Source organism: Ambystoma mexicanum, chromosome 7q (genome assembly GCF_040938575.1).
Source record: "Ambystoma mexicanum isolate Mex_15411 chromosome 7q, UKY_AmexF1_1, whole genome shotgun sequence".
Lineage (NCBI taxonomy): Eukaryota > Metazoa > Chordata > Amphibia > Caudata > Ambystomatidae > Ambystoma > Ambystoma mexicanum.
The window spans coordinates 403,769,907-403,795,573 of NC_090941.1; positions in this window are offsets into that span (position 1 = coordinate 403,769,907).

Here is a 25,667-nt window from a genome sequence, read left to right on the forward strand (position 1 = left end):
GAGTTCATTTAAGTCAGGACTAGTGATTTGATTGTCACAGGTAAATGTAGGGGAAGCTTTCTGTACAAACTTGTTAGAGGCCTTGCTGCCTTTCTTTCTTAAACTTGCCATATTCAATGGGAATTTTGGGCTGGTCATTCTGTCAGGATTAGTCAGGCGAGTACAAAGGCAGCGAATATGGCAAGGGAAATGTGCACTAAATCACACAGTGAATAGCTTCGAATTAAACTACGTGCACACAGGAACAACGACTCATGTATGCTAGAACCCAGGAGTGCAAATAGAGTGTGACAACAAAACCAATATATGAAAAGGGATGTGGGGTAAGCACCTGACCGCGAGGAAAGTCGGCAAGCGCCTTACCCCCAATTGCTGTTACAGGTACTGACAGCGCTAAACCCACGTGGAGGGCAAGCAATGACAGGATCTGTGAACTAACACTCTTGATGGTATTAAATAAGGGAACTAAAGAACAGTACTCACGAGGACGAGATAAACCTCTTGAATGTCAGCTAGCCCACGAATCCTGTTGATGAAACTGGGACCCAGAAAGGCTATAACAGCAAGGGGAGGAAAACTAAATACCTAAGTTGGAATAGTGATTACAAATTAGTGAGGAAAACATAAGCATTCACACAGGAGCTAGCTACAACAGCACACCACACCTAATAATCAAATGGGAAATACATGCAGAAGTGCAATGGAAAACATGGAATGGATCCCAATGGAAAGTAAGGATCAGGAGCAGGGAAAAACGAAATAACCAATGCAAACTTCCCCCTACCCCTCCAAGGAAAAGACAGGAAGCTAATCTAAGAGGAAGGCTAAGGCATACGGGTTTACAGCAGCAAAGGACAAAGTCAAAGAAATATAGAACACAGACAAACTGGGCTGCGTCTAAAAGGGGAAAGCACTGAGAAATGCTGCCTGCAAACAGAGGAAGACAAAAAGGGAATCAAGGGAGCAGAAATCAATTTAGCACATGAATCCGTAATCCAGGGCGGAGGAACAAGAAAACAGGAACTAGGAACTAGGTACAAAAGCTAAGATCAAGGAAAAAGGGACTAGTCACAACAGGAAACACTGCAACGATGACCAGCGCTGGACTGAAGTAAGACTGAGGCTTTTAAAGCTGCTTAACGAGAACACCCCTCAGGTGTGCTAATTGCTGCACCTGCAGCCACAGGTGTTGCCTATCCTCCACCCAACCTTGTCCTGCAAGGGTGGAGGTGAAGCAGTGGGCCAGGCATTCTGGGAAGCATAGTCATTTGGTTAAAGAAGCATGCTGGCTGCCAAAAACCTGGAATGGATGCGGTAGGGAAGGAGCTTGGAAAATAGGGATTTAGCGCTCCCAATTCATCACAGCACTGTAGCATAAGGTTCGGAGGAAAAGTCCAGTAGGGAATAAACCCCAAATCATGCCCCCAGGTGGTGGGAACGGGAGCGAAGGGAGCGAGTCGTGACACCTTCTGGGAACCAGGAGGGGATTTTGTGAAAGAAGGACCCGTCCCACCTATTTCTAATGTCTTGCAAGAACTTTTTTGTCTGCTATCCACAGGAAGCCTTGCGGTCCTCCAGCTAAATAGCAGAGGATGTCCAATGTTCTGAGAACCTTTAAAGACTACCATGTGAACACCCGGACCTTGGGCCCTTTAAGACGGGGTAGCAATACTTAGAGATGTATGGGGATGCAGAACTTACTCATACATCAATAATCAAACTGACTCAAGAAGTTGGCAAAACTACCTCCCTTACATTCCTGTCCTTCTGTGGCGTATCTTATAACACCAGGAAAAATTCAACACAACCAGAAAGAGGTGAGGTGGTGGTGGGGGTGGGGGGGGCAAATAGGCTCTTTTCAGAGCCACCTTGCACTGTTCAAAAATCGAATTTGAATGAAAGCATGCAGGTGGTGGCGCAGCCTATGAGCGCCGCATACAAGGTTGTCAATAATGGGCAGAGGTACTGCGTCAAAAACATTGTAAGCATTTGCAAAACTAAGTGGTGGCTCTGAAATTATTCTTTTTGTGCTGTTTGTGTTTGCAACATTTGAAGTGGTGAACACAGACTGGGAAAATGCTTGCTAAACTTGCAGGAAGTGCTGCACTGCATTTTGGATATTACGCAGAAACAGCTTATTGCCAGCATCAGTCAGATGAACATCATCTGAGCGAAAAATGTTGCTCCCACGAAATGTAATGTTTTCATTGTGGAAGGAGAATATGCCAACGTCTCGCAAAAAAGTGCAAACAGCCTTGTTCACATTGCGCCGTTCTCCATTTGTGGCCCACACGAGGAAGAACGCAGCCACATCTGTCTCTGGGCAATGCAAGAAAAAATGATGTGTGATTTTGTAAACATTTCCATGAGTTGCCGAAATGTCTCCTTCATCGCAAACTGCAGTGAAATGCTGCTAACATGTCCTAACTGTTCCCTCCACAATGAACAATAATAATGTCTGGATGAGCGAGTGTCACCAAACTGGCACAAAGATGACCCACATGGAACCACTTCATCCCACGTATTACGTACCAGTGCTCATTGACATTATGGAACCGAAAGTGTGCTGCCAGTGCAGAGCGTTCTACGTAAAGTTGTACCCAATGTATCCAGGAATCACCCAAAAGCTATACAGTCCACCTACTGAAAGGCACAAACATACCCATAGCCATTCCACTCCTATTTGCAAACATACGCTCTAGCACAATCTGTTGCTACACACCACACCCAGGAAATCATATTGACCAATCCCAACTCCTGCACAGTCCCACTTCCATTGCAGCCACCCTGAAAAGACCTGGAAGTAGCATGTGCGCACCTCCAAATGCCACGGCTTTCGCGAACATATTGTCCTGTGTTGGAGGCTGCGCAAACACATTTGAATCATGATAGAGAATGGCCGTTTTGTTGGTAGTTGTAAAAAGTGTTTTATTTTTATATTTGTAAATCGACTTGTAAAGAAAAACCTTTTTGTGTGGTAGTTGTTGGGGATTGCTCTATGCTTTTCCTCCTTACATTATTACACACATTTCTGCAACCTTGATTTTACATTGTGGAACGGAAGACTAATTTCAATAGGGGAAAGAAAATATCAGCTCCACTGACAGACGTCACACTAGAAGCACTAAGGTTTGCATGGGCACAGAAGAACATCCTAGCATGGAACAGAAAAGCAGACATACACCTGATTTGATAATGCCCAGTCCCATTTCCATGCAAGCATATTAAGTAGGACAGCATGTGGCATGTGTGCTTTCCCCAACTAGTGCATGGGCCGTGTCCCAGTAAAGCAGGTCCAGTCCTTCTTCTGTTTCCACTAGTCTTTTCCCAGCACTCCCTCATTGGCTACTGTTAAATGGTTACATACACATCCACCAATTACATCCAAGAATTCTGCATCTGACGCTATCAGCTCTGTTGAACAGTCCATACCAACTGTTAAATACGCAGAGTTCAAGCGTCCTTTAAATCAAAAGCACCTGCACGGGAAAGTACTGTAAAATGATATACAAGTTCTGCATCCACATACATCGGCATCGCTACCCTTCACCACGCCTCGTAAGTATCACTACTTTTTGTACAGTACATTTGAAACTGTGTTATAAGTTCGTTGCAACAGGGGACAATGCACTGATTCTCCATAACGTACTGTTATTTGTCCCATCACCTATCATGAAATGGCTCCTACAGTGGTAGGTGCTGGCAAAGTTGACATTTGCCTATAGCAGCCATTGATATATGCAAATTGTTACTCTGCTCTTTTGTTCCATTCATTTTACGATGCGCTCCCCCATTAACGCACCTCCGATCAAATTTCTAAAAATCTCACACAAAAGGATCAGTCAGCTTATCCCACCAAACTAGGCCAATTGCATACATTGCATGCATAACAACAGTTTCCTGCCACTTACCTTTCACACTTCATAGATTACAACATTACTTAAAAAAGAAAAAAATGCATGTGTGCATTGACAACAGTAACATTCATAAATGCGCATAAGGAAATGCAAGACCAGATACAATGGCTCCACTCATGTAGCAAGCATGTATATGCAGAGAAGTACATGCAAATGCACACACCAAAACATTCTGCTTCGCACCCTTTCCATCCTTACGCACCTTTTTGTCATCCTTCCACAATGCAAAGTACTACATTTTGAAAGTAACTAGTCCTACACTAATACACACGTGTTCAATAAGACGTCATACAATACACTCCCAAATAACCCACCTACCCCCTTAAAAAACATGCTTATGCTCCCAAGTCCCCTTTGATGTCATAAGCCATCCATTTATACAAATACACTTTCTCTTCCTGCCAAGACATCCCCCTATAGTTTTAAAGAATGTATTGTACAAATGTAAGCACTATGCCATTAGCCAACATATTTTCTATGATCATCTAATACAGGTGCAGTACCCACCTCTCTCCGGAAAGCCACTGGCCTGTGCAATTCAAAATACAACCTGAAATAAACCTACTCTCACCAAGAAACAAAGTAAGTACAATACCATCATAGTGTTGTACGTCTTATTAGAAAAGTGTACTAATGTTTTATTGTAGCATATAGATTTATTTTATTTATTTATTTTATTTATTGCATTTGTTGTACGCTCAAACCCAGGGGTATCATGGCATAGGTTTACAGGTATACTTAGTCGTAAATTTTACATAGAAATAGATTTACAGTGGTGCGGTCTGGATTTATAGACAGAAATACTTTATTGCATAATAGGAGGACTTGCTTAGGGTAATATTCTTAGTTTCTTAGATACTAGCATCTTGGTGGAGCTGAATCTGCTTACAATTTGAGGTAATATCTAGATACATGGTGAGTATGGTTACAGTCTTACATTCAACAACATCACATAAAATACTTATTTACATGTCAGGAGGGAATAGTATTTATGTAGTGGTTGTCTCAGGGTAGGTATGGTTCTGTCTGGAGGGTGGGGAGGAATGAGGGACCAAGCTTGGGCAAGGGCCAATAGTGGTCCTGCTATATATCTGTTGTGTCTTTAGTATTTGTTAAAGAGCCAGGTTTTGATGGGTTTCTTGAATTTGTTGAGGGAGGGCTCATTACTAATGTTAGTTGGAATTTAGTTCCAAATTCTAGGGGCTGCTACAGGCAAGCTGGAGCTACCTGTTCTGGCATTCTGGAATCGGGGGTGAGTAATTGCATATAAGCATTGGATCTGAGAGTTCTGGTTGTGTTTCTTCAGTTGAAGCTTTGGTTGAGATAGCTCGGGCATTACCCGATACACATTTGTGTGTCAAGGTCAGGGTTTTGTGGAGTATCCTGACTTGGATAGGTAGCCAGTGTTCCTCTCTTCTGTGATGTGATATGTGGTCCCTTTTTTATGCCTAGTGCAGCTCTTAACGCTTTATTTTTGAGTAGTTGCATTCTTTTTATATTTGTCTTTGAGCTCCCTAGTAGGAGTATATTTTTAGCATTTTAGCCTTTATATAGCACTACGAACCCTCAGGTATCTGAACGCTGTTTATTATTACCCACAGTGTGTGGTGCTCATTTATCGACCTCGGAAGGATGAAAGGCTGAGTTTGGCCCTGTAAGGATTCGAACCTGCGTCTGCAGGCTCTGCACAGATGTCAAAGCGAGTGCTCTACTCGCTGTGCTATTGGATCAGATAGTATGTTGCAGTAATCAATCTTGATAAGTGTGAGAGCTCTGGCGAGGGTGATGCTATTTTGTTGTGTGAGGAAAGGTCTACTCAGTGCAATAAGTTTGGCAGTGTAGGCTGTGGATGAGGTGAGTGCACTGATGTGTCTGCACATACTAAGAATAGAATCCAGATAGACCCCTAAAGTTTTTACTTGGTTGGCGATGGTGATAGGGGTGTCATCGATCACTATAGCTGTGTAGTGTGGGTGCAGCTTGGCGAATCGGGCAGGGGATCCTACTATGAAGATTTCTGTTTTTTCTCCGTTTAGACAGAGGCTGTTTGCCACCATCCAATTCTGGATGATGGAATACATTTTATTCACACAGATGGTGTCCTGTTCCAGGTTCCTGATATTGGTATAACTATGTGTGTGTCATCCGTGAAGTTGGTATAAATTACTCCCATTGCGTCTAGCGCTGCAAAGAGTAATTTAGTGTACGCATTATAGAGCATTGGGGCAGGATCCTTGTGGGACTCCCAGTGGGACTGAGATGGGGTCTGCTGCTGTGTCACCGGTGGCTACTCTAGACGTGCGGTCTGAGAGGAATGATTTGATCCAGGAGGTGGCCTCCTTGGAGAAGTGGAAGTTGTTTGCTAGGGTTAGACATAGTTTGTTATGAATTACTAAATTGAATGCCGTGGACACGTCGGGTAATAGCAGGATACATTGTTTCCCTGACTCCCTGACCACGTCCAGTTGGTTTTTAAGATCTAGCAGTGCTGTCTCGTGCTATGTCCAGAACAGAAGCCTAATTGTCTTTCCCCTAACAGTTGATTATTTTCGAGGTGAGATTGGACTTGAGTATAGGTAATTTTATCTATGATTTTAAGGAGGAAGTGTACAGTGGTGATAGGTCTGTAGTTGGTGGGAAAGTGGGATCTAGCATGGGTTTTTTAAGGAGGGCGGTAACCCAGGCTTCTTTGATATTGATTGGAATGGTGTTGGAATTGAAAGAGGTATTAACAAAATTGGTGATGGGGGTGCAACAGCAGGAGAGCAGTCCTTAGCTAGTTTGGCAGGACAGTTATCTCCTTTACAATTGGAGATTTTGAGTGATGTTATGGTTTTAAGTACTTGATCTGTAGTCACTGGCGTAAAAGGGAATTCTGGTATGTTAGTTGTGGTATCTATAAATGGGGAAGAGGATGGGAAGGAGGAACACTCTATGGTGGCTACTAGTAACTTTTTTTGTGAGTCGATTTTGTTTTGGAGAGTGCTTACTTTAGAGGCTAATGCATCCTGGATGGTGGTGCACCATGCTTTACTTGCAGTGACTGTGCTGGGGGGAGGGATAGGTGTTTCTAATTCTTTGATGATAGCAAATAACTCTTTGCTATTTGATGTGGCATTAGTGATGCTTAAGTTGAGAGAGTTCTCTTTCTGAGTATATATTTCCAGTTTGTAGGATTTGGATACTATCTGGAGTTCTTTTTTGGATTCACTAGTGGGTTTTTTTTGTATTGGTGTTTTAACGCTCTTTTTTTCCTTATATGTTCTATGAGGACATCAATAAACCATATGTTGCTGTGCTTCTGTTTGGCATGCTTAGATCTAAGAGGGATTATTTCATCTATAGCTACCTTCAGACAAGTATGGTAATGCAGCGAGATGGCATCAGGGCTATGGTCTGCTGGGGGTTGAATATTAATGAGTTTTTTAGCAGAGGAGTTCGGTTTTATGGGGTGAGTTTCTTTGAGTTTCTCATCAGAGTGGGTAATGCAGAGGTGGTGGGTGGGGTGTATTCCCTTGATATGATGATGTTGAATTTGATAAGGAAGTGATCTGTCCAGGATATTTCTGTAATGTCTTGTAAGAGGACTGTAGTGTTCAGAGTTAAAACCCAGTCAAAGATTCGTCCTTTAGAATGAGTTGGGACATTGACAATTTGTTGAAATTGCATTTCTACAAATACATTGTGGAATGCTGTGGCTCTGAAGTCAGATTGCTCATTGCACCCCAAGTTGATATCTCCTAGGAGGATGAATTTAGTATCTGGTTTGAGGAGTGTGGAAATGAGCAGGGGTAGTTCAATATCTGGATTATTTGCAGAGCTGGGGACTCTGTACACTACTAAGAAGTTGATGGAGGTTTTGAGGTCTGTGGCTAGCTTAAGGGCTATGAGTTGGTAGCCTGGTAGGATTTCGATTTGCATTCCCTGAACAGGAGGGGTGTTTTGGCGATGATGACAACTCCACCTACAGTGGCTTCCTGGCAATCTGCTCTGAGTAATGTGTAGTCAGGTGGTATGGCTAGGGTAATCAAAGGGCCTGAAGCCGAATGAAGCCAGGTTTCAGTTATTACAATAAAATCCAAATTGTATTCGAGAATAAGGTCATGAACGTCAGTGGCGTGAGCGCCTAAGGATCTAACATTAAGTAGTACACCCTTTAAAGGTTCAGTGACTGGTGGGGAGATGCTATGTTTGGTTATGAGAACTGGTGGGGGAGGTGGGATGGTGTATTGGGTTTTCTGGTGATTCTTTTTAGGTTTAGGATGTGTTGGTAGGCTAGGGTTAGTGATTGGATGAGTATCTGTTACTTGGTGTTCGTATATGTTTCTGAAGGAGTATGTGGTGGTGGTATTCTTAATAGTGCGGGATGTGAGCCTAACTTTTCTTATGGTTCTGGTGTGTGTGAGGGAGTTGAAGGTTTTGGAGTATCGTCTGTAGCAGTGAGCTATACCTAGGAGAGAGGCAGAGGTGTGTGATATGGGGGAGATGGGTGGTGTACTGATGAATGCTGGTATATTGGGAAGAAATGGGGTGGGCATGGTAGGGGGTGGTGTCTGGGGCAGTATAAACATGCTAGGCCTGTGCCTATCTGGGTGAATGCACCCTTGGAGCAAGGTGTGGAATTAGTACTATTGGTAGTGGGTATATGATACATGATGAATTGGTTATGGTGTGTGGCTGCTGTGTAGTTGTTGATGAACTGGGTTTGTTGTGCCTTATACGGCAGCAATAATAGTAAACAATACACTGTACATAGTGTTATTCCTGTGGGCTTGGCAAGTTTGTAGTGTGAGAGGCAAGTGTTTCCTATTGGCATTGCTGCAATACCTGGGATGAGCTCAATTGTCAGCAATGAGTAGTGAGGTACCTTAAATATAGTAAGCGGTAGAAACATAATAGCGCACCAAAAGTAATATATTCTGCTGGCTGATAGATGATAGTAGATATTAGACAATGCAATCCTGGACAAGCATTTAGTACAGTGTAGACTCGAGAATCACAGACTGGCCACGGCAGGACTCTGGTAGTCTAGCAGTGGATTGCGGCACGTTTGTATCAGAGCAGGGCTACAATGGTGGCAAGGTCGGTGGGCCTACATGCGTAGGGACGTGTACAGTGCAATCGAGAAGATGGTGCAGTGGAATGGTAAGTGTTGGTGGCTAAAAAGGTGCTAGATGGGGTTACCCGGTGCGGTACTGGGCTGGACCTAGGGTTAGTGAATGTATGATAATACTTTACGAGCAATGGTGTAGGCGAGGGTCTAACAATATTAAACAGGACACAATGATGGAACCCATGCACTAGTACGTACTAGTGTGAAGGTATACAATGTAATACTAAACAGTACATTTAGGTTAGCAGCATTTGACTGAATACTTTTTGCGTGATAGTCTATGTGAAGAATATGGTGATTAAACAGTATAATACGCTACCCAATAATAATATGACATTTAGGGTGGTTTGAAGGCATTACAGGACAAAATAATAATGCTGTAGGCGCCTTGTGAATATCTGCAGTTCAGTGAAATTACTTTGTAGTTTTGAGGATCAGTATAATATAGGCAAGAATGGGTAATGCTAGTCTTACCACAATATGTTTGTTGGAGCAGTAATGTTCGGCAGCCTGGGGGTAGATATTAGTTGCAGATAGTTCAGAGTGGTGAGAGCTGGATTGGGCAGGTGTCCTGTACGGCATCATGGGTCAGGCACAGGACAGGTGCCTTAGTGGTGTGACTTTGTTGGGTGCTAGCTTACGCCTGCCGGTGCCCCAGGATGGGCTAAAAGGGCAGGGAGGGCCAGTGACCATCCGCAAAGGTTTCCGGGCTGCGGATGCTGCTTTTCAATATACGGCCATCTTGGAGGAGCCAAACCACTTGGTTTCTAATGTCGCGTCGATCGTTAATGCAATCATTTCTGCATCTGATGCGGATTGTATGACAGCAGAAGCACAATGATATATTATGGGGCTCAGCTGTTGTCGCGTAGGCTGTCGCACATTTCTTTGTAGAATATTTGGACAAATATAGGTTAAAGCCCACAGGCTTACCTGACAGCACAAAGAGTGCTAGCAATAGTATGTACTTCATTGTTACTCATGACACCCCTACAGGTGCTCAGTGTTTGTTATTTCGCCACCATTAGACTAATCCCCACATAGTAAGATACTGTACCCAACCAAAAGGTAGAGGCAATTACACAGTGACACACTCCCATTGATATGCCTACCCTCCTATTGACCGACTCAAGAACATTGCACACATATACATTTGAAAATGTGCTCACCCACATTTCCCTTTCTTTGCCAAAAGCTACTACACAATGCTTACCAAACTGCAACCCAGCAGAAAGCAACGCAGAAATAGAGCCACACAACCTAAAAACATATAAAGTAGCCACCACCTGCAAGCAGAACTCCTACAGAAAGATGAAAGAGAAGAGCTAATCCAGTCATTAAGGAACAACGAATGCATCTACCAGTGAAGGCAGTGTAGGTCATCTGTAAAAATGTGAGAATGACAAGAAAAGCACTAAAAACAGTGCAATGCGCACTACTGTCAACAGAGCACATACAATTGATACTGTAACCACAATCAAGCATTCCAAAAAATTAATTTTACTAAAAATGTTCCACCAGAGTCCTTCAGAACCTTATAAATAGAGGGCAGAAATAACACTTAACCCTAAAAACATACCACTGAAAAGTCATCCTGGAAGCTCTTGTAGACAGTGCAATGATCGTGAAATGGAAATTGTTTATAGTAATTTTGAGCAGAATGAAACCACTAACAAAATTAATTGGTAAATTGCAAGCACTACACCGAAACACATGCACTATCAGCATAGATGCCTTTGGCCACATCTGTACAGGTGAGTGGAGTCACACTACCAACTCAGAGCCATATTTCAATGAAGAATCATACAAACAACAACAAACAAACCAAATTGCCTTACATCAGAGTGGACAAGGGTATGAAAAGATACATACACAATACCATAATGGAAGAAGAAACAGTGCTTTCCTTAATCAGTATGTCAAAGGCAACGAGAAAATAAAAATAAAAATACTACAAACTATGGAGTCCTGTGCAGTGCGCAACTACAGAGGAATATGAGGACATTCCTTATCCTGTATTTCTGGACCTGTTTGCAAAAGCACCTTCCACCGTATCAAAATGTTAGCAACCCACCATTCAACAGTCAGAAATCTAGTTTACAAACTGTACTATGCAAAAAGTCCAGCTTTAGCAATGCAACATTTAAATTATATGCTCCTACACAGTACAGCCAAGCAAGTGCTCAAAGAAATAGAGCACATCCAAAGGGAATATTGTGGAACTGAAGAGCACTTACAAACTCCAGCATTTTCAGACAACAGTACTGACAACATTGCAACTTTTTATATCACACATACAGAAAAGAAATACAAAGGTTCAAAAGCACATCTGCTGAAATGCCAAACCAATTATGTGTGTGTGGTCATAGAACGTTCTATAGAAAGAGCAGCAACACTATATATATATAATGCAGAAAATAGAAGGCAATGAGGAATCCCAATGGTTTCAGTTAGCTCTGTACCTTATAGCTGAAAACAAATGCGAATTTACAAACACCTCCATACTGTACACATACTGCACTGCAAAACTTGACAATAACCAAAGGCCTTCACAGGCAATAAGTAATAATTTGGAAGTATTTCCACTGCCAAACGCACTCCAGCAAATTAATTTGTATGAGAGCATTATAATCCAAACAGTGCACCCATTTCAAGCAATAATACGACTCCAACCTAAAACTGCAAAATTGCCTGCCACTGAATTACTGAGAGGCATTCGTGGGAAAGTAGTTTATTTACCATTAGATCTCAAAGAAAATGTAGACACTCTACGAGTGCAAAGGCCAATAGAAAAATCTTTGATTACCCTGGTAAATGGTGTACCTACAAAAGACTAAAAGAATTGGCAGCAACTAGTGGATTTAAGCAAAGTTAGGGAAGCCTTGCAATACCTTAAACAAAACAATGAATACTACAAGGAAATAAACATTGAAGAAAACCTGAGAGAAAAAAACGAAATAATTCAGGACTCCTCAACAACTGGGCAATTTGAACGTCTAGATCGTAGTGCAGCCTCCAATATTTTAGACCACTATGCAATTCACGACTGCACTCCATAGACAACATAGACGGTGCACTAGAAACATATCAAATGTGGCAAGCCAAAGGAGCGCCAATCAGTATATGGCAAAAAAGTGTAGAAGAATAAGCCTTTCCTCTACTCTTCCCAACTGGAAAAGGTGGAAGATATGATGAAAGATGCACACAAATAACAGCATCAGAAAACCGCTGTTTACGAATATATTCTGAAGACCCTAGATTTAGACAGAATGTGGAGCACATATTCCTCCTCCTCTTTGAAAGTGAACTGGCAATGCTATGTTATGGAGTTGCCCACACATTGAAAACAGGTTCCCATTTTCAAAACATGTCTGCTACACAGCTACTTCAAAAGGTGCAAGAGAAGGAAGAAGTTTTACAGTGAAGTATTACAAATTTCTTAGCAAACATGCGTGGTACAAAAGAGTAATGGTTCTGACGGCACGCAGATGTACGGTGTATGCTAGGCAACCTTGGCCCACCCACATGGTTTGTCACTTTAAGTTGTGCAGAGTATGCATGGGAAGACTTGCACACTTTCCTGTGCATACCAAACAAAAACAAATCAGGTGTAGACATGAAAAAACCAGGAGAACTTTGCTCTCATGATCCAGTATATGTTTCACAGTACTTCCATCATGATTTCCTTGCCATGCTGCACTTCATTCGCAATAAAACACGTCCCCCTTCAGAGAAGTGGAACACTTCATTTGGAGAAAAGAATATCAAGCCAGAGGAGCACCACACCTCCACATGCATTTGTGGATTAAAAATGGTCCTAAATTTGGTGAGGAGAGTGATGAAACTGTTTTGCAGTTCATTCACAAATAAGTCAATTGCAAAATCCCTTCGGAAAGTACACATAGTGACCTACATGTACAAACTTTTCGTCTCCAAAGACACAAGTGTGGAAAGTATTGTCGGCGCAAATATAAAAACAGAGGCAAATACTACACCAAATGACGCTTTGGTTCCCCTAGACCACTTCCAACAACAGTGCAAGTAAACAGCTTCATGTCTTCGGTTCAACACAGTGTGAAAGGAAACCTCTTAAGAACACATACTGCATAAAATGGAGCGAAGCATCAAAGTACATCAATGGTTACAATGCAATAATTGCCCTCCTATGGAATGCAAATGTTGATGTACAGTACATTGCAGACAATTCCACTGCAGTCGCACAATATGTCACAGTTTACTTAACCAAAGCAGAGGAAACAAAGCTCATAGACATCTGGGATGACATATCATCTGACAAAACACTGGCACAAAAATTGTACAGCTTTGGCATAAAAATTCTGTCCCATAGAGAATGTGGCTCCTATGAAGCCGCAGACTGTTTAACCGGTACCACCTTGTATGGGAAATCTGAAAACTTAGTGTGGCTAATCCTTGGTCCTGCTGCATCCAGAAAGAGTACTGAAATCGTATGAAGACATACAAACAATAGCCAAAAAATTATCCAAACAGCGAGGACATTTTAAAAAACAACTTACTGTACATATACTACCCGAACAGGAGTATTACTTTAGAAGCCTTGTGCCTGTACCAGATAGGCCAAAACATTGCAAACAAAAATAACATTAAATCTTATGAGAAAAAAATTAGATGAAGATGCTTTCAATGCAAGTGAAAGTACAATTATAGATGAAAATTTTACACGGTACAAAATCATATTGGACAATGAACACCAACAAGAAGAAGAACTTCAAGCACAACTAAATGTAGACACTTCTGAGAACAGTGAACCTTCTGTAACAGGCAGCCAACAACCACTTGGAAAGCCACTCATAGCAAATGTGGCAGAATTAGCTATGACAGAAGTAACCACCGCCATGTTTCCGTATGAGCAGTCTTCAAAAGAGTTGGCTGTAGTGAAATCCCATCTATACAATGAGCAGCATACCATTTTTCTAGAAGTAAGTGAAAAAATGTAACATGGTTTACAGCACGAAAGTGCACCTGTGACAACTAAAAACCTGTACTGCTATATGTAAGTGGTGAAGCTGGATCAGGGAAAACATTCTTAATAAAAATGATCAGTAAATACCTCCAACAATTAACACACAACAACCTTTCAGCTGTTGTAACCACCCCTACAGGTTTGGCTGCCTACAACATAGGTGGAGTCACTCTATAGCAATTGCTTTTCCTTCGAGTAGAACACCAAAACAAAATAGAGTACTATTTCAGCAGAATCTGCTATGGAGCTAAGCAGAGTTTTGAAACAAATGAAAATGCTCCTAATAGATGAGGTGAGCATGGTATCCAACCTAATGTTGGCTTTGATTCACCTCAGATTGCAAGAGGTCCTCAAAACAGACTACGAAGAACTCTTTGGAAGAAAACATGTCATTGTTTTCGGAGATCTCCTTCAATTAACACCAGTGAAAGGTGAACCTATCCTCAAAACCTTGGGACACGAACTGTGCTGTAAAAGTCTTGGAAGCATCAGGAATGCAACATGTTCAATACAGGGAACTAACTCAAAACATGTGTCAATCTGCAGACCTCACCTACGCCAACATTTAAAAAAACATACGGATTGTGTGTACTATCAAAGGAGGCACAGTCTACCCTCAATACTAAATGCATCCATGAGCTGTACGGGCGTAACACATGTGCAGCTGATGTCACGGAACAATTACCGCACAGAAATGTCACCTGTATGTCCTTAATGCCAACTCTAGCAAGTTGCACAATTCAATGCAACAATGCTGAAAAAAAAAACATACACTAGTGGAAATTCATGCCACAGAGAAACTTGACATACGTGGTATGATAATACCTATTTGTCAACAAGCCATAGCACAACTAAATACCTTAGAAAGCTCTATCTCCAACACATCTGGTTTGGAGAAAATGTTAACATTATGTGTGAACTGTAGAGTAATGCTGAAGCGTAACCTTGACATAGAGCAAGGTATAGTTAATGGAGCACTTCGTACAGTTGTTGGCTTCCAGACATACCCACGGGACAGCAACATTCATTTTGAAGACAACCAGTTTGACAAACATTCAGAAGTTAAAATGATAGGATGCACAATGGCTTGATTCCTTATTTTCAAAGACATGTATGTATGCAGAGAACAGTTGTCTCTGTCGCTAGCTTATGCAGTAACTATTCATAAATTGCATGGTATAACCTTAGATCAAGCATTGATTGATGTTGGCAGCCCAGTCTTTAAAAAAGGCATGAGTTACGTAGCACCGTCACGGCTACGTATACTGGAAGAGCAGTATCTAGCGAATTTTGATGCAACTGCAGTCAGCACAAACATACCTTTCGTCATAGAGTACAATAGACTACGTGCACTATACACACCCCATCTGAAAATGTACCCTGTTCCTCACAAACCCAAAGGTTTGAAAAGAAGTCTCATTCAATCAGAGTTAGTAAATAATTTGGCAACAGTACCACCAAATAAATCGAAATCAGCTCATACTACATCAAATACCAAGAGCACAAATAAAAGGTATAAAAAAGACAAGACATACCCATCTCCAGACAAAAAAAGTACCTCTTCAAAGAAACCACATACCCTTCCATCAAAGTACTCAGACATAGAAGTACCTGGTTCATTCAAATTTTCCAATACAATAGGTGTTAATTGCTATGCAAATGTAAGGATGAATGTTCTATTCCGAATGTCAGCAATTGTTGAAAACATTTTATTTAAATGGCGCAGACCAGTTATGTTTGCAAATGCTCGTCCTTCACAGAAATGCAGTAAGTAACCCTGACAACATTTACAATGTCTCAGGAATAAGGCACAAATTGGACTACTGTGCTGGAATGGTGAAATTTACTTTAAACCGACAAGAAGGTCTACAGGAATTTCTAATGTACTTACTACAAATACTTTAAAGGAAAACCATACTTATAAATTAAATCTTTAACATTTCTTACATGTGGAAACGTACATGCAGTCTCTGCAACCATTTAATTCAGGAACAAGTCCCTAATGAATGCTTTGTGTAGGTAGCAATACCTAACTGTGACTCCATTCCATTTCAGCGACTGGTGCAAAATGCAAACCATAGTATATTGTGTACGGCGTTCAATTCTGACAATTGTTTGACGCTACATATAGACTCACATAGTCGATATGTGATATTAATGCTCTTAAAATACAATGCTGATGGAACTAAGAACAACTGCAAACTTACTGCCTTCACACACGGACAGGTATCACTTGGGAAGAAAACCTTCACAACAGTAGCCATAAACTACCACACATGTGACACACCAGTGGAGGCCACTATACTGCATACATTAGAAAGCAATGGTCAAGGTAGGAATGCAATGATACTTCCATCATTCCAAAGCAGAGATTACTTGCAAATCTTGCAAATGCCTACTTAATATTCTTGAAGCCAAAATGTAGTCATTGATGTACAAACCTACTACAACTTATTCCTCAGCACCAACCAGTACCTTTGTAATTGCACAAAATAAAGGTCCTTCCACACTGTCGACCTAAAGCAACTTAGTATACAGCAAGCATTGAAGGAATGCATTAAATTGTGTGTTGGACAATTCTATCCCCAATGAACCCAATGAGTACACTCACACAAACAATATGTGCACACAAATCACAGTAGCAGTATTTTCCACAGGATACGTAAAAAGGAAAGTACTAAGTATGAGGGTTCAAAACTATCCTGAGTAACCTCTGAAACCACCAAGTACGCAAATGAATCACCAGCTCTCTAAGAAGACTCATACAACTGCAAGACATATGGAACTATCACTACTTAAACCCATAATGTTAGATTACCACTTCAGAATGTACGCAGATGTGAAAGTAGCAACAGGAATGCACAAGCTTGTAAACGTACCCTTTAGGAATGGGACACTGTAAACAGTTAGAATACGCCACATGGTAACTAACTGCAACCAGAATACTACAATGTTATTTGCAGCATTAAAACAACCCAACTCAACCTTCAACAACGACTGTGCTACAAACATATCCTCAAACACTTCCAAAGTATGAGAAGTTACAGTACACCAACAGGTACGTAACTAGTGTCACAATTCTGCAGTAGCACAGTACAATGCCACAATACTTGCAAACCACCAGCAGCAAACAAACGCATAAAGAAACAGTGCTGCAAAAAGGAAGCAGGTAAACATTTACAAAACACCAACTGCTGTACAGCGCCACCCATCCTACAAACATGTATAGGCCAGAAATCAATCGTAAACCATTACATTTCCTCCTTCTTCAAGAGTACACCTTAAAAAGTGCTGTAACCACTCCAAACGTTACTGTAATTCATTGTGCACCATAGCAGCAAAGACATTTGGAAAGTTTTTTTTTTTTAATCCAGCATGGATTCTTTTCCCCACAGACCCAATGATTATGCAAAGATGGGCGTTAGAATTTTTTGGAAATATAGCCTCTGATTCCATCTGGCTGAGTCTGTAGTGATTGTTGCTGAGTCAATCCGATTGCCGGTAGGCGAACGCCGGCCCTCCCACTAAGACCACCCAAAATGGCTTCCCGTCCTAAACCCAGTCTGGCTACATGCTCCCGGACACTTGGAGGAGCAGGATCCCCCTGCCACTGCTGGAGTAGTACCCCCTCCACCTCAGGTGAGGTCAGGGAAACTCTCCCTATTTTACCAGGCCGCCTTTCCCACCCATGATGCTCCCGACACGAGCAGATTAGAAATCTGTGGAGCGACCTTCATTCTGAAGCATGAAGCCATAAATCAGCATTTCTTTTAAAATCCAGTCTATGTTGAGATATTTGCATCTCATCCTATAGCCTCCATTAGGCTCCACGAGGAAATCACCATTCCAACATGGCTGTTTGATTTTTTTGGAAATACAGCCCCTGATTCCATCTGGCTGAGTCTGCAGTGATTGGTGCTGAGTCCCTACTTCAGCCAATCCGATCGACGGTAGGTGAACAACGGCCCTCCCACTAAGGCCACCCAACAAGGCTTCCTGTCCTATGCCTGTCCTGCCTTCCCAGCCTCCAGCCAGGACCCCTGCCCATCTCACTGGGACAACCCCTGCAATTACCAGCGGCGTGCATAAGGTACTCCATAACATTTTAAGCCGTGCCCTATCCTACATGTAGCATACGTATAGCCTTAATATACTCTGTAAGTTTCCCTTGCTGCAGTTACGCAGATCCAGCCATGTGCAGCCATCCACTTGCATGTCAGCAGCGCCGTATGCTAAATTGCCTTAGGTGAACATTCCCTGCGCCTCACACCACTACAGACTGTAACTGCGTTTGTGTCCTGATGTGATCTGTCCTGCCGATCCTTTCTTCCAATGCTCCCTAAATTGCGTAACGTCATGGCCACTGTATGTACCGTAAAACACTATACTGCACTAGTGTCACCGAGTCAAGCCCACCGTACATTGCCCTCATATTGTTCACCATGTGGTGTTATGCTTCTGCTTGCATATGTTTTGTAAAATGCCCGCTAATATTGCACTTCTTGCTACTCGGTGCTGACCCTCATTTCGGAACTCATGCTCGTTGCCTACCTTGCCAGCACATATGTTTGGAAAATGCCTGCTAACACTGCACATCTTGATGCTTATTGTTGACCCTCATTGTGGGACTCATGCTCGTTGCCTACCTTGCCAGCACATATGTTTGGAAAATGCCTGCTAACACTGCACATCTTGCTGCTTATTGTTGACCCTCATTGTGGGATACATGCTCATTGCCTACCTTGCCAGTACATATGTTTGGAAATGTTTGCTAGCACAGTTCTTTATTGTTTGTTGTTTCCCCCTCATTGTGGCTCTCATGCTAGCTCTGTATGCACCTGATTTCGCTGATCTGGCTAAATGTTCCTTTAAGCCTTATTGTTGCCACTGCATGTTAGGTCTAGCGATTACACAATAGCCCACCCTACTCTGCTCTACGAGTCACCTCTTGTCAACTATACCGAGTTGTTGTAGATCTGGAAGCATTCCGTCTGCCGCTCACCTTACCAGCAATTGACACGCGCCGGCAGGACTACTGCCTGTCGTACCTAGTTCAATGTGCCCATTAGATTGTTGCACCTAGTGCTTATGTGCCTATTAAATTGCTGCACCCCACTGCATTTCTAGCCTAAACTGTGATTTCCGAACTTGAGTGAACTCCCGTTGCTAAAATTGCTTCTACCTGCTTGCACATTGCATTTTGCCCAAATTGTGATTATTGAATTTAGATGGACCCCGCCGCTATAATTGTTCCTACCTGTTTGCACATTGCATTTTGCCCAAACTGTGATTTTTGAATTTATTTAGAGGGACCCTACTGCTATAATTGTCCCTACCTGTTTGCACATTGCATTTTTGCACATGCTATAATTGTTCCTACATGTTTGGACAATGCATTTTTGCCCAAATTGTGATTTCTGAATTTAGTTGGACCTCGCTGCTATAATTGCTCCTACCTGTTTGCACATTGCTTTTTAGCCTATACTGTGATTCTTGAATCCCCACTGCTAAAATTACCTCTGTGAACAGGTTGCCAGCGCTCCCCATATCATGCTCAGCATGCCACACTTACGCACTCTACTTAGACTATGTGTGCTAACTCGTGCTGTCGTTTTGTCTGCTTCATAGCGCTGCGACTATCGCGCCACTATCTGCCTGCCCACCCTAAACACAGGCCCTTTCTAAGATCACTATTTATACATGGTACCCCCACCATTAGCTAGCCCACCTCCACATAAATTATGTATTTACCAGCTACTTACTCAGTCCTACTGAAGACTATCCTACACTTACTCATCACAATAGACGTCAACATGTCTCACTCTCTGCCCTCCCTGGCGTCTATGACACCCCCAAACGATCCCAAAAACTTAAATGATATGATCACTAGACCATGCAATCTCTCCCAAAGAAACCTCAAACTTTGTGCTAGACTCCCCACAATTTACGAACCCACAGCCAAATCTCTAGACATCTTCTCTAACAACCTGTCTAGAAACCTAAGAAGTGCCCAGCCTAATACCAAAACATCTCCGCACAACTCAACTAACACTAAGCACCCACTCCAGCTCAACAGCCAACTCTCTCAAGACTCTCCCACCTGCCCAAAACCCCCCCACAACACTGTGACACCACCCACTGAGCTCACACTGCCAGGTATAAGAGGAGCCTTAATAAATGCCCGGTGTCTGGTGGCACATGCCACAGAAATAACCGACCTTATCACAACTGAAAAAATGGACTTCCTCGCCATTACGGAATCCTGGCTGCATTCAGCAGCCGGCCCAGCAATTATGCTAGCTATTCCTGAGGACTACACTCTTTTAAGAATAGACCGCACTTCCTCTCGAGACGGTGGCCTAGCCATAATTGCAAAAACTAGCCTAGCACTAAGACTTGCCCTGCCACTAAAGGTAGACTCTTGCGAACTCCTGACCGCCAAACTCACTATCACAACTACTCAAACCATATCCATCCACCGTATCTACAGACCTCAAGGCCCTTTAGGATCCTTTGAAGAAGATCTCACTAACATCCTTTCGGATAACCTCAAAAATACATTGCCAAGTCTTCTCCTAGGAGATTTTAATATTGGCTAAAAAGACCCCTCAGATCCTAATGCCACACAGATTAATGATTCCATCAAGGAATTAGGCTTCGCCCAAAAGGTAACAGGTGCCACTCACACTAAGGGCAGAACCCTTGATTGGATAGCGGAACACCATTGTGCAACGTCCATTAATGCCATAACACCCCTGCCCTGGTCTGGCTATCACCTGATCTCTTTCGCCCTTGAAGTCATAGCCGCTGATCATACCATTAGTATAGCTCCTGCTATTCCTACAAGGAACAAAAAGAACATTACATCTGACAAACTAATTCCTCTGATCATCCCTACCTTGAATTATCTCCCTGACTCTGCAGACCCATTTACCTTGGTCGAAGAGTACAATAAGGTAATGTTATCAGCCTTGGATACCATAGCACCTTTGAAAATCAGAAAATGCAAACAGAAAAAACATGTTAATTCATGGTTCTCTCCCCACCTAAAAACCATTAGACTTGTGAAACGTAAATGTGAAAAGACATGGAGATTAAACCCTTCTGGAACTAACAAAAACAACCTAAAAAACTGGCTGCCCCACACAAAAAAGAAATAATCCTTGCTAAGCAAGAATCCTACAATTTGCGCATCACCCAAGCTAATTCCAATACAAAAGAACTATTTACAATCCTTAAAGAACTGGAAACACCTATCCAAACCCCTGACATCTGCCTCAAGGACAAAACCTGGTGTACTAGCATTCCGAATGCTCTAGCAAATAAAATAATGACCTTGCAGGCTAAAATTAACAACAAAAAATAATCCCTCCTCCTTGCCTCTAACTCTAACAATGTTACGGCCCCTGTGCCCTCGAACACCTCACCTCTTACCCGGTCCGAACTACCTAATTCCCTTTTCAACTTTAAGAAAGTATCCGTTCTAGAAGTTGAAAAAGTCATCTTAACTCTCAAACCTTCCGATTGCCACGGCGACCCTTGCCCTGCACAAATCATAACGGATGCCGCAAGGGACCTTTCCCCATTCATAACCAAACTTATAAATGCCTCATTCTCTTCCGGCACCATTCCCAACAATTTGAAGCAGTCATGGGTCCTCCCACTTCTAAAAAAACAAACACTTGACCTGACCATTCCCACTAATTATCGTCCCATCACGACAGTGCCATTCCTGCTCAAAATTCTGGACAAGGTAGCGTACCTCCAAATTCAACAATATTTGGAATGCAACCACCTCCTAGGAGTACGTCAGTCAGGCTTTCGACCGCAACACGGAATGAAAACTGCACGGATTGACCTTAAAGCTCAAATAGGCACCCTGATGGACAATGGTAACACAGCACTACTTCTGCTGCTTGACCTTTCAGCAGCGTTTGGCTTGGTTGATCATAAGATTCTCTGCCACCACTTAGACTCGGCCACCCACTTCTCACAAGAAGCCATAGGCTGGATTCAATCCTTCTTAGATAATAGAACCATGCGGGTCTTCGCACATTCAGCAGCCGCAGACCCTATTCCTATCACCTGCGGTGTGCCTCAGGGCTCAGGCATTTCGCCCACTCTGTACAACATCTTCATGAAGCCCCTTTTTGATGATCTAGATGGCCTGGGTATCACCTACACTAACTATGCAGATGATACACAGATCCTCATCCCGTTGACGGGAGATTACGACAAGGATTTGGCCTTTGTAAACAGAGTACATCTCTTCATCCAGGCATGGATGGCCTCTCATGGACTATGCCTGAATGATGACAAAACGGAACTCCTAATTCTGGGCACCACGGCTAATCTCAATAAATTAGGCCATCTATATTCTAACTTTACCATAGACAACAACATCCCAGTAGCCGAGGTAGTGAAAACTCTTGGATTCTACCTAAACTCCACTCTCACCTTCAAAAAACAAGTAAACTCCATGGCCTCGGCCACCGCTTACACGTATAAGTTAATTAGAACAGCTAAGCCATTCCTTACACCTAACAACTGCATTACTCTAGCAAGAGCCCTGGTATTATCTAAACTGGATTATTGCAACATCCTATACATAGGCTGCAACAAATACATTACCAACAAGATCCAGATCTTACAAAATAATGCTTTAAGAGCAGCCCTCAACTTTCCCAAGATAGCCCATATATCCGACTTGAGAAGGTCCAACAACTGGCTCTCCACCAAAGATAAAATTCTCCTCAAATCAGCCTTCCTAACTCATAAATGCTTACATATGGCCGCCCCCCAGTACCTTACCTCCAAATTCCGGAGACAATCTACTAACCGCCCTTCCAGAGCAGCTAATACCAACCTACTGCAAGTGCCCAGATTCAAGCGTATGAAGACTGGTCGTAGTAGTTTCCCGGTCAAAGCTGGCCAAAACTGGAACTCACTCCCACCCTCTTTAAGAGAAGACATGCCCTAGCCACGCTTCAGATCTAACCTCATCCAATGGATTAAGGAGCATGACATTTTACCTGCTACCGCACTGCCACTACACTGTCCACTACTGTGTATATTTGTATATATATATCTGTACTTGTATAATTGTATATATTGTATATAACTGTTGCTCGATGCTCTCTGCTACCCTTGCTTATTTGTATGATATAGGCCAGCACTGTTTATTAATATTTTGTACTACATCATACAGCAATGTAACCTAAGCTGAACATTCCTCTATTCCTTCTTCTGCACCCTAATACCCTTGGGTCTGGTGCGCTTTATAAATAAATAAACAAACAAACAAACAACAAATGAAGGACAGAAGTGCACAGACGACATTGCACACTGGATTTTGTTCGCGAAATAAAACAGCGGTGATTGCAGCCACCTTACACGTTCTTGTGAACATTCTGTAGCTAAATAAAGCACTTGCAACAATTCACAGTGTTGTTTGTAAAGTATGGAAATGTTCTGGAACCGTACACTCTGTGTGCACATGTGTGAATTTGTTTTTGTTTATGTTGTTCCTTTCTGGAGCTAGGTGCTCACATGACAGAGTGCGCAACTCTTGGCACACACGTAACAAAAACATTCTTAGAGTGCACGCCATGAGCAACGACTCACCACAACTAAAGTCAGCAATGCCAGTGACTGTTGCGATGGTGTATGCCACCCACACCTATAGGCAATGGAAGCCATGCACACATTATAATTGCACCCAATAGGAACGCCAACCGCATTCGTTGGCTATCTCAACAAGTATGCAAAAGAAAGCTAACAGTCATATGGCCTGCCATTCTCTATATGGCGGGACTTAACATGGTTGATGATTTTGTCTGGTGCAAATGTATGTAGGTCGGTCTGTGCATTATCCATACTTTAAATGTGTAATGCTTAGTAACTCGTGTCATGTCGCAATATCTTCCTTCACTCTCAAAGCACAGGGTATTATCATAGGTACACCATACCAAACACAAATGGTGGCATATCAGTCCATGAACTGCAATATGTCCAATGACATACACCATATGCAAGTGCAAGCACTTCACGCCACCTCTGGTGGTGTACCAACTGCAAAATGTCCTCCACAACCATTCTGTAATGGTGAGCACCCACAGGAGACATGCATATTTCCAAGATTGTATGCTGGAGTTACATATCAGTATAGGAATGGACCCACAGAAGACAACATTCTGTAACCTAATTCCAACCAGTGTCCAGACTATTAGTTCGAAGGGCCCTAGCAATGCACACAAGGCAGTAGGGGCTTCCCACTCCCAACACAACATAGCACACCGAATAGAAATATCCTGATATCATCTGCAATACTCTCCCCATCCCCAATGGGCTCTGAAGGTAGTCGCCTGTGCAGCTACCGACAATGAATTAAATGTCAGTAGCTGTGTACATGGTCCATCTTGCAAAACTTTGATGGTAAAAAAAATCCTTTCATGTCCCAATGTCTTACTACACTCCCTGAAGCAAGGCTCTGTTCACAGCCACACCATTCCAAACGCAAATGGTGGCATATCTTATCAATGCTGCTGTAGCAAGTGTAACATGTTCTCCACACTAATTCTACAAAGGTGAGTACCTTAGGACTTTCACATATTTAAAAGTGTGCGGGATGGAACAAGGTATGGTTATAAGAACTTACCGAAGTTAGCAAAGGCAAATGAAATGCACTCTGTGTGTGCAATCGAGATACAATTATCACAGTGCTCCCAAGCATGTTCCAATGTCTTACTGCACTCCCTAAAGCAAGGCTCTGTTCACGGGCACACCATTCCAATGGCAAATGGTGGCATGTCTCACCACTGCTGCTGTCTAACATGTCCTCCACAATGAATCTACAAACGTGAAAAGTCTGTGGGATGACAGAAGGTATGGGTGTAATAACTTATTCAATAGAGCTAATGCAAAGGGAATGCACTCTTTATACATATGTGGGCAATACACATACCAATATCACAGTAGTCCCATACATGGCTGCATTGCGTTGCAGGGGTTGTGCCCAAGGCCTAGGCTCTTGGGTACATGCACAGGCCTACGGCCTCCGCCCATGCACCCAAGAGCCTAGTCCTTGGACGCACCCACTAGAAGGCAATAAAGCCATGCATGAGAACATGTGGTCACGTAGCTTTCCTGACTACCGGTAGGGGCTTTGCAGGTACAACGCAACATAGTACACCGACTGGCAATATCCTCATATTGGGCCTCATTACGACCCTGGCGGTTAGCGAAAAACGATGGCGGTAAATGATTACCGCCATCGTTTTCCGCTAGGTCCGATTATGACCCTTGACCGTTAACTACAATGCCATTAGCGGCATCGTAGTCAACGCTGCCGCTATCTGCGCCAAGGACGCGCGCACGCAACCTCCCACACCGTACTTAGCGCCATGGTGGAAAGGTACGCGAATGCCGACCCAAGCGGACATGCACCTAACGCCATCACCCAGCCCGTTAAGTACCTTACCGCCATGGCGCTAAGTACGCCATCGCGAACCAACCGTAAATGGCCATGTAAAGTGAATCCAGCTGCCACAGATGCACAGAAACAGCACAGGTGGAGGCAATACAGACTCAGGAAGTACAAAAAGAGCACACCCCACCCCTTCCCACACCCAGTCAC